The sequence below is a fragment of the Cariama cristata genome, unplaced genomic scaffold (genome assembly GCF_000690535.1).
Source record: "Cariama cristata isolate BGI_N322 unplaced genomic scaffold, ASM69053v1 scaffold6458, whole genome shotgun sequence".
NCBI lineage: Eukaryota > Metazoa > Chordata > Aves > Cariamiformes > Cariamidae > Cariama > Cariama cristata.
Window position 1 is genome coordinate 71282 of NW_009631607.1, and position 10183 is coordinate 81464.

Consider the following 10183-nt stretch of genomic DNA (forward strand, 5'->3'; position numbering starts at 1 on the left):
GGTAAAGACTGGAATATAATAAATAGATTATAATAACTTATTACATACCTTTAGTGCCACCTATATGCAAGCAATGGTGCAATAAAGTTAAAGCACATTCCTGAAAAGTGTGTTGCTTGAACTGACTGTCAGCAACATTCACCCCCAAAGTAATTGCAAATAAACTTATTAAATGGGAAGCTGCCAACTTATTACTAAGTTATTGTCTTCTAGTACAATGACATAATTTTATTTTATCCTACAAAGAGTTCTTCCAATTAGCCAGCTTTACACTAAGACACAGTAGTAGCTTTCTATCACATCTGTCTATCATATCATGTCATCTATCTCACTTTGAATGAGATTTTTGCAATTAAACTATTGAAACTAACTTCATCTTTTTAAAAGAAAACTTTAAAATCAAGCCTAAAAAAAAAATCACAAAACTTATTATATAAGCGCTTGTTGGCTAATCAATTTTCAATTGTAAATCACAGAGATTTTGAGGGGGCTTTTATTTCATTAGTTGTACGTGGTTTATATTTAATTTTGTGCACATCACTTGCAAGATTTAAGTCTCAGTATTTTGCTATTGGAGTTAGTTTTTTTTATTTCCAACATGACTTAATAACTGAAAGATGCCACGCGAAATCTTGTTCAGTGTTGCTATTAACTTGCTACATACAAACTATTAAGCTTTTACAGGAACTGAGTTTCAGCAGCGAGTACCTAGTTCTCTAGAGTGATTTTATTTTATATCCAAGTAGTAAGAAAAAAATGATAACCCTGTCTATGCCACCTGCATGTAAAGCCACAAACCTGCGAGTCTCTTAATAAATTTTTTTGCTGACTTACTAAAGGGTACAAAATACTTATATCATTTCTTCAAAGAAAGCATGAAGTAGAAGCATATAGTCATGCCAAAGACAAGTAATTCAGGCTATTGACACTTGCCACAAAAACAATTAAACAGGTGTTTTCGTATTTCAGTATCTTTAGCACTCTATATTGCTATTAATGGTTTTGAATTCAAGCATCACATGATGTATAAAATCTTGTATTTTAGGAATATATGCTATTTGGTCTTTGTTCATGGCAATAATAGTTGCATAGGATCTCTCATGCAAATTACTTGACAAAGTAATTTTTGAAAGAGATACAAAAATGAGAATGCAGGTAGGTCAGGGGCATACCAGAAGGCCAATATTATTTGAAACAATTATAAGCTCTTGATGATCTGTCTCCAATCTCTCGACGGTTAACAGGCAAGCAATGCAGACATCCACTATAAGAATATTACAGTGTTAATGCTGCAAAACAGGGAGAGGATTTACATTTATAACAACTCTGAATGTAAATGATAACTGTTGAGGAGTTACTGATGTATCCTACACCATTGCATTCTGCCCCTTGAGAGAAAAACTAAGTGCAAATAATATACAGATATTATACCTTATAACAACTCCCCCCTTCCTCAGTATGTACAGGCTTATCTGGTATTTTGGCTTCAGAATAGAGCAGTCCAAATCATATCAGGGTTGCTTGTAGCATAAATACTTCCTGTGTGTGCTCATAGGTTAAAAAAAACCTAACCAAACCACCCTGTAGATAATAAAAATCCTTATGACCTCACTAGAGTCAGAATTTCAGCTCTGAAATTAAGACACGAAAATGACTGCTGTTTCTACAGAGCTCAGAGAGGGATGTTTCTCAATCCTTTCTCTAGATCATGCATTCATCTCTGCTCAGAATATCACCTCCAGTGTCTAGTAATCAATTTTCATCTGATAATAATGAGACAAAGAAGCATCTTACAATGTGGTTGCCAACCTGCAAATTAACTGTTTGGTTTTTTTGGTTTTTGTTTTTTTCTAAACCTGAAATTATTACAATTAATTTTCAAGCTTTTCAAGGAAGAGACTTTAAACACATCACTGATCACTAGGCGTTGTTTAGGTTGTCCTGTGATTTGAGGTTCCTTTTTATGACAGATCTGAAATAGATCTTGAGTAGGCCATAGAAAAAGAATACCATCTCTTTAAAAAAAAGCAATAGCTTTCAAGGCCCAGGATGGCCTCTGTGCTGATATTAATAAAGCTTGACAATACATTCTGAATGCAAGCAATGACTTCTATTACAAGGGGAAAAATGAAAAAGCTGCTATTACTGACATAGTCAATAGATTGCACCTCAGTGTATACTGTACTTTCTACATTTTTAATATAAATGTGCTCAGTTTCAGAGACGGGAGCATTATCAGCATTCATTTTACTTGAGGCAATAATGTGAGAACTTGTGTCTTGTGTAATAAATAAATAACCTGTCTTTAAAACCATTTACTCAGATTGCTTTTCCCAAATGCTTATTTAGAGGTGCTCTGGAAGGTGTCATGTACCAAGACAGCCGTGTTATAAGGATTTTATAAAACACAGTTTCTTTATTTTATAAATAATATAATTGTTCTTGGGATATTTTTGTTCTGCTGGGTTTAGAAATAGTATAATGGCAGTCTTGTACGATAGTGGGGTGGTGTGATAAGTTACAAAACATGGCTTGAGGGCCCCCTGTTTCTCAGGGTTTCTTGGTGGTCATGAAGACCTGCTGATAGAGGCCAAAAACATTTCCATCATGGCTGGCAATTTCCCCCTCTTTCAATTTGAGACTTATCATTTTCTTCCGTCATATTTTTCTGGACTTGAAAGAATGGAAGAAATTGCCGTCTCTCTATAAATAAACATAGTCATAATCTTTGTAGCACCCACTCATACTAAGAAATTATCTTCTCTGTGTAAATGGGTCGTGTTAGATGGCACTTAATTATAAAACAATATACTGAGTTAATTCATGCTTTGTGTGGTCTCTTCTCTGTATCTGTCTTGGCAAACACATTCATGAACAAAACCTTTTCACTCTGTTCAGAAGGATAGGGAAGGAGGTGTATATTGCATAGGTAGCTTATAAGAACATAAAAATGAGAAATAATCAGCAAACTTTGAATTACTTCTAACAATATCTAATATTGAAGGAGGTGTTTTGTACTCATCTGCTGTCTGGCCATAACAGATCTTTCTCTTAACGTAATCAGAACAATGGGCGTGATGTATCTCTAATGCCTCTTTTACATCAGTACAAATGTGCTGATTTCATTGGAGTGACCCTTGATTTACACTGTTGTAAAGAAAAATCAGGCTGTAAATATATAAGGGAGGGAAAGCATTACCGTCTTAGACATCTAGAGACTCTAAGCACAAAATAGTGGAAGATTTATTTAGAGTGGCTCAGGGGTTGTAGCTAGCATAATAGGCTATAACAGAGCACGGGAAATTTAGGCTGACTGGAAACAGCATGGTTTTCTGTTCTGTGGCTTAGCTATCCATGGCTGAAGGTGAAAATTCCAGTGGTTAACAGGTAGACACGTTTCTGACCATAGTTTGAAGAAACAGGTGGAGGCAAACATATAGCATTTATGCATTCCTAATTCTGTACTCTTCTAGTGCTAGACCTGGTTTGTAACTCGGAAAAATCTCCCCCTCCCAAGACCTCCAACTTCAAATGGTGGATTTTGAAGTTAAACCTAAAAGTTTATTCTTTCTCTATTCTTTCTCTTTTCACTAGTAACAGTGCTCTGTAAAAAGTCTTCTGCAATACTTTCTTTAGGTCATACAACCTAATTTATAAATATTACAGAAGGCAAAACTTACCATTTTCTGTCCTAGAACTCAGCACTGATCTGATTCATTTTGACGATGATTCCAGGTTATCTACTCAATTTGTCTACAGTGTTATTACCAACATGTGTTTTCCCATGAGGAACATATTAATTTGGTTGTTGCCCTAGGGAAATCTAAACAAACAAAAAGATTAAGTACAAGAATTATTTTTCATAAAAAGGAACACTATATACACAATAAATGACAGGCTTGTATTTAGAAGAGTGTTGAAATCAAAGTATTATCAGTCTGCACTTTCCAATATAAATTGCTCATTTCAAAACATAATACTGTCATAATCAGATCACATAGTTTCAGCATCTGGGCTGTGTTTCATTCTGTTAAGTGATGTGGTAAAAGCTATGGATAGTAGGAACAACGAAAGAAACTGATGCCCGCTGACAGAGCTTCTGATGGACAGACTCTCACTCCTCCCTTTCCCATAGAGAGGTGCTGTTTTCCTGGTGCTCTTTCCCACCTCCCCTCTCTGTGGCTCTTCCATGGGCACAGAACTGGAACAGTGGTGATGGTTTTGACAGTGACATAGTTTCCATCTTCTACCTCCCATACAGCAGGGTGGCAATGAGAAAATTCAGCCTTGAGCTGCAATTAGCCATTGCCCACTCATTTCATCTGAAGTGCAGTCATCTAACTAATGACAGCATTTCTTTGTCTGGAGATAATGTGACAGATGAAATGGAGTTCTGTGAATTTGTACCATGTATGTGCATGAAAAGATTATTTTAATTTTTAATTAAGTGAGTATGCCAGACCAGCAGACCTGAGACCCCTTCCAGCTCCTTTCAGTATGGAAGGACAATATAAGAAAATTTCTTTAGCAAATGCTCTTGTGCTTCCCTCCCTACTGTTCCTTATTCCTTTCTCCTTCCTTTGGATTTAATGAGTAAGCAGCCAGAAGCTTAATTGTGATAGATAGGTAACGGATGCAGTACAAACTTAAATATTGTAGAAGAACAAGAACATTGAGATGTTGACTGTTAGTCTGCTTTCTGAGTAATTTATAAAGGTACAGGAGGTGTTATGGAAAATGGTGATTTACACGGATAAAAACTAACTTCAGTAGACTTATCCTTTATTAGCTCATGTAAAAAACCAACTTTGGATTGGTTATATTGAAAAAAGAATTTTGAAATGTGATTTTTATTGAAGAATGATATACCACTATTCCTACTTGTCATTTTCATTTAATTCCTTTAGTTTGTAGGTGTAGTTTTGTTACCAGTGACTGAACTTTAATAAAACTGAGGTGTAAGTTTTAAGTGTTACTACAGTCCCTTAGTCTCTTGGAAGCAAAGTGTGAATGGAGGGCCTGGACAGCTTCTATTATACCAGAGAACCAGATAATCAAAGATATCAAGCTTTTAAAAGTATAGATCTGTTTCTTCATATTTTTAAAGAAATAAGCTCTTTTGAAAATATGATTTTTATATAAAAAATTAAATATTTTTTTAGCAAAAATCTGCGTGATGTTTTAATACTCTACTGGATTTTGCCAGCATGCTGGCTCAGAGAAAGTTGTTGCTTATCTAATTTTACATACCCTGAAAGCAATTTTGAAAAACAGGATTCATTGAGTAATATCTTTACTGATGCCATAAATCAGATGCTTATTTGCATACAAATGAAAATTGAAATCAAAGTGCACTAAGAAGTAACAGTGCCCTAAGTTAGGAATCAACATTAAAATATGACCCCAAGTTTCCACCCTGAAGTAAACCAGAAATCAGAAGATATCTTGTATTGGGAGATATCTTCTATGTATTTGTTATTGGGTTTTTGGTTTGTTTGTTATTCTAACTCTGAACACATTCACAGAAGGATGAAATTATTCACTGGTCTTTGAGATTATGCCTGTAAACAATTCATTAAAATCTTATCATTGATAGTATCAAAAATACATGAAATATTCAGTAGATAAATCACATCAACAAGTCATGGTTGTAACTTGTAGCAATGCTAATTCAGAAATGTGTACTGAGATGTGTGAAAAAGCACATTGCAGAAGATGGAAGTGAACTCTGTACTTTCTGTTAACAAATTTTTTTCAGTGTCATTCAAAAGAGGCAGTGGTGAATCCCGGTACAATAAAATCAAGATTCACCAAAGAACAATATTGGCCTTCTTAGGAAAAAAAATGCAGTGAACTGGAGCAAGGTAAAAATAAAAAAACAACCCAGCGCTTTAAAACACTGTAACAAATTCTGAGACAAATATTAGAGCACAAATACACAAGTGGCCATTTTAGAGTTAGCATACTAAACTAAATCTAAGCTACAGTGGTCAAGGCAACACCACCTAATTAAAGGTCTAAAGAAGGAGTTCCATCTACAGGGAACAGATGAAAAAGCTTCCAGATGAAACAGATTGGAAGGCTGCAAATGAGATATATAATTTTTATTAAAAGAGATACAGCAATTTTCCCCATGGTAAGGTCAGCAGATGAAAAAGGACTATGTGCAAAGTTTTTAGAAATAGAATGTATTATTTAGAACTGTCCCTCCTTTTAATTTTTCAGTCTCTGAATGAGAGTGTAACTTTAATTACACATTTGCTTCTTTCATTGAACACTTCTCTCTGGGCTCAGCTTTGGGTTTTTTTAATCTTAGCTCATTTTGGTAGTCTTTAAGCAACCCTGTAGTCCTGTTGACTTTATGCCTACTTAAGCAAGCACTACTGAATCTGTGTAAAGATTATTGAATCAGGCTGAAGGCTGATTATAAATGTATACTAAAATTTGTACAAATGGACATAAAGGCTATTTTTACATAAATCAAAGAACAGTGACTTTTTAAATTTTTTGAATGAGCTCCATGTTAGGTACATTTGTTGGCAAGCTAATATCATTACTGTTTGAAATTACATCTCCATTACAAAATCAATTGCTGTATGTGTAGGTCATCATAGCAGTTTCAATGATATTGTGTTTGTATAGTCCTGTTTAATTTGTCTTAGATAAAACAGTGCACTGGTGGCACCATCCTCTGTCCTGATTGAAGACTGAGTGGAGATATTGTCAGTGGATCTAAAGGTTACAAGGTTACTAAGGAAGGATTAGTCAGAGCACTATCAGCAGATTTTCTTTGGCTGCCCGACACAGCCTTTCTCTGGTTCTGAGATAGGTCCTCCTAGAAAAAAGATGTAAGTCTCTGGGCTCTTAATATTCAGTGATCCAGTCAGAGTTTAATGAGAAAAAAAGGCATTAATTATACAAGAACAAATGCCATCTTTTCCTTTATTCTCTGTTTATATATTTAAATATCTTAGTCTTTAGTCAGAAAGCAAGCCAAGGCTTTCTCCACCTTGCTCCAAGCTCCTTTGCTGCCATGTAATCTTCGGTCTTTCTTGCTTGAAACTTTGAATTGATGCACCATTGAAAACAAGGAAAAGGTAAAGTCCTAAATTGGTTCCTATTTGAGACATCCAATAGAGGTGCCTCAAGTACAATCAGCCCCCACAGTGTTTAACAAACAGCTATGATTACTTTGATTGTACCAAGCTACAGTGACCACTTCAGGTTCCCAGATAAGTCCTGCAAGAATGATTCAGATGATGCCAAAGAAGGAACGGGAAGAGAGTTCTAAAGATCAAAATGGAAATTCTAAAGAGGAAACTGCTAAAGAGGAGAGGGAGAGGAGGAAGATTATTGCATCCTTGTGAGAGAGGATCTGATGCTGGCAGACAGCCTACTGGTTGCTAAAATAAAAGCTTGCTTTGGAGTGGTACAACAGACCAAAAAAATTCCCCTTCAGTCTGCTTTCTGGTTGAAGTTAATTTCTATATGCAAAATTTCTTCTGTACAGCTTCCATGTCTGATCATTAATACTTTAACTTAATTTCTTTCTGAGACCACTTTATTAACTCAGCGGTAATTCTTCTGCAGCTCTTCACCAGAAGCAGGGTATCACTTCATGGAGGCTATCTACACTGACTGACTATGTCCTTCATGCAACAAAGAATCAAAGTCAGTGAATTGGGCAAATTTTGGGAATAATCGGCCATTATGGAGTCTGGTGGGTTGGCTAACCTTAGACTTCTGCAGAGACGCGCCCCAAAAATTACATGAGATGTACAGGTCAGAGGCTCAGCCTACAGCTCTGGAAGGAGTTGTTAGAGATGCTTGGTGGAAAAATGCTTAACATCATTTACTCCCTAGGAAGTTTAAGTCCTTTCAAACTACAACTGTCTTTTGAATGAATAAGAATTTATGTAGAAAATAATAACGTATGGACTTTGTGGTGTTAGTATTCTCGAGAGATTACATGTGTATATATTATATTTTCAACATGTTACACAGTCAAACTTTGTGTAATTCACCAAGGACATTATAGCAATGTTTTAGAGGCTAAACTCTTCTCAGGAGTAAACAGGCCCAGTGTCATCAAAGGTGACACATCGTGCCCATTTCCCGTCTGATTGCATTACGGAGAGGAAAATCTCATTTAACACAAATTCTACCCTTCTATAGTGTCCATGAATGAGGATAGAGTGCTGGATTGGATATCAAATCAGTAATGTCTCCAAACACTGCCTTTTAATTTAAGAATGTTTCCTGCAGACTTACTTACAACTGATCCTTTGAAATCTGTGGGAAAGTGAGTAGATGAAGATGTTATAAAAATTAAATAACCTCAATTTACCCTCAGCTAGGCTATGAGGTGTGAAAAATATGTCAAAATTTGAGGGTAAATGGGTTCAATTTCCATCTTTTTGCATATAGTCTTTAAATTTTACCAACTGTATGTAGTGCCACCACATGATTATCTTAAATTCAGTCTACTTTGAGGGATGTTTAAGGGAACTGCTAAGCTGCTATTAATATCTCAGTGTACCTGCTGTGCAATTTAGGAATTACTAATTTTGCAGTCGGTCAAATATTTACCATAGGATACAGGTATTGTGTAAATTAGTATTCTATGCCTTGATAAAATCAATTTACTAGAATACAAATGGGTTTATTATGACAGTCTCTTTCTTCCCAGTTCATATTTTTCTGCATCACAGTACAGAAACATGCTTTTGCTAGGTTAAGAGTTCTTTTTTGAAGAATCCTAGGGAGAAATTAATAGAGGACATGAACTCTGTCTTTTCAGGTGTATTAATTTGGCCAGATTGGAAGACCTAGTAAGTATTTGAGAGCAGGATGTATAAAGTATAATAAAACCAGTGGCATTAGTTACATCCCTGCTCTCTGGGACGTAGCAAAAAATCTGTTTACAGAACTAGTTACTTGAATATGCACTGTGAAAACTTTTCAGATTTCTTATTAACAATACTACCACCAATAAATGAAAGTGTATCCATTGTTTAAAATGGAACATTAATTTCAAAAAAATATAGTCTGTATTCAAAATTAGGTATGTAAAAACAGTCATTTGTTCATTAAAGCTAAATGATAATCCACGTTGAAACACCTGCACATCCCCTCACCAAAGAACCAAAATATTTCCACACATTATGTACATTATCCTAAGTGATCACTGTTACTTGACTGCATCCCCTAGTACATGCAGTGAGAATGCCATGCAATGTAATCAAGTAATTAAAGCTGGCATTACACAGGTGGAATTATACAGAACTAGGTATCTGTTAGAATTTCAGCTGTAAAATATTTGAGTCAAATATAGTGTGGCAGGCAGAACTTAAGTAAACACCAAAATGCCTCTTTTCTTAGAAAGTCTCACAAACAAAAAGCTTTAAAGAATATCATGTGAGTCTTGCTCCATTGTGATTAGAGATAAAACCAAGGAAAGCTGATTGTTTTTGTCAATCAGTTGGCCTAAAACAAAAAAATAGCATTTAAACTGCATTCCCATATATCAGATTATCACGAGCAGTTACTTTTCCACACACACTTTATCTATACAAGGATATTCTCATAAGCTACAAGGGTTTTCTTTGTGTTCATGCCAAATTGCATGGCGGTGCTTAACAAACTGAAGTCGTTCATACCACAGTTCTTACAAGCTATTAAAACTCAGGGTGAAATACTTAGAGTGTTCATTTTGCAATTGGCAGAAATACTGTGGGCTGATAAGCACTGGCGATTGTCAGCAGCTAACAAAAAAGGAAAAGAAAAAGCTAGGGGCTTTAATGTATGTAAAGAACAGGTATATTAATAATGTAGACTTAATTTAGCTAAATGTACATTTTAATGCAAAAATATTGGAGGGCAGAACAGTTGTCAGAGAATTCTTGACCATTCCTTATAGTTTCATAAAATGGACTGGCTAATAAGCAAGGGCAAATCATAAAATTATCACCGTTCTTTCCTTTTCATGAATATGAGTGATCTCTTTAGTGGACTAATCATTCCTGACTCTGATTTTTGAAATGGCAGAATAAATTGCACAGCTGAAGTTAATGAAGAACTCCGTGATTTGACAAATCTATTTTCTCTGACAAATACCAAATGTTTGTAGTGCTTGCTTTAGTTTCAAGCCATTACAGGTGCAGCAGAGATGGAGAAATAACTT